Source organism: Triticum aestivum, chromosome 1D (genome assembly GCF_018294505.1).
Source record: "Triticum aestivum cultivar Chinese Spring chromosome 1D, IWGSC CS RefSeq v2.1, whole genome shotgun sequence".
NCBI classification, from domain to species: Eukaryota; Viridiplantae; Streptophyta; class Magnoliopsida; order Poales; family Poaceae; genus Triticum; species Triticum aestivum.
Window position 1 is genome coordinate 76,933,318 of NC_057796.1, and position 1,414 is coordinate 76,934,731.

Consider the following 1,414-nt stretch of genomic DNA (forward strand, 5'->3'; position numbering starts at 1 on the left):
TCATAACCACTCGGCCGCCCCGCGCGTCTTCATCGGTTGGTCACATCATCATCACTCTGCCACCCCGCGCGTCGCCATCGGTTTTGTCACCTCATAACCACTCGGCCGCCCCACGTGTCGTCACTCGGTTGGTCACCTCATCACCACTCGGCCGCCCCGCGCGTCGCCACTTAGTTGGTCGCCTCATCACCACTCGGCCACTCGCGCACCTTCAGACAGCTAAGTCATTTTACATTCTATTATTTTCGTCTTCCCGAGTATCCCGTAATTCACACATCACATTCACTCGGAGGCCACACCACCGAGTGTACCTCTACGCTCGGCTGCTTATTTTCACATACTTGCTTAGTACTGGTTATGTGACTCCCGAATCCAACTTCCATTTTTTCGCATACATCATTCACGAACACCATGTGTCGTTCTTCATTTTGAGTTTGCATCGGTCCTCCGGGGCTGCAACTCAGTCGAAACACTACACTTCCGTTTTATCTGAGCCAGTATTCCAATGAGTTCAGTTGGATCCTTCACTTTGACCAGTTCGAACGGATCCTTCGCTCTTTCAGACTCTTGCTGGTTAACCAGCAAGCCCCTTGCACTCCCAGCGGGTGTCTATGGATGTTATTCACACAAATTATTTCAGCACATATCAAATTCCTTTGAGAAATTATTACGTTGGCTTGTGCCATTTTTCATACACAAGTTACGCGACCACTAGACGGCCCTATGCGCCAACTTCATCGCTACTCAGACTCGGTCACCATACCGGTCTTGGCACACCACAACACCGACCTTATCGCTCTGTTGACTTCAAACACATGCGGCCAACCCCTCTGTGGAATCCTCTTCATCGTATCAATGATATAGACCTCGTCAGGCATGAGACAGATAAGTCACTTTTGTAATCAAACTGCACACTTCACTCCTTTGCGAGTTTGCATCTTTCGAGCATCACTCGGAAGCTTCTCCTCATCTTTACCCGAGTCCGATTCGATGAATTGCAAATCATCCATTCAAAACTATATTTCTCGTATTCCGACATGTCCGTTGTCGAAGCCTGTAGTACGCTCGGGGGCTACGCCACACTCGGGGGCTGCATCTCATTTGGAATGACACTTTCCTGAGTGGTCGAGTACTTCATCACTAGTCAGATCCTTCACTTCAACAAGTGCATTCGATCCGCCACTTTGACAAGTTTTATAATCACCCAGACGCTCTGTGCACCATCTTCATTCTTACTTAGACTCAGTTGTCACGCCGGTCTTCTTGCATCGCAACCACACTACACCGACCTCGTCGCTACATCAGCTTCGAAAGCATCTGGCTAACTCCTTCGAAGATCATTTCAGCCACTTGGCTAGACACGAAATCTTTCACTCGGCTGCCCCGCGCGTCGTCACTTGGCCACGCCGCGCGT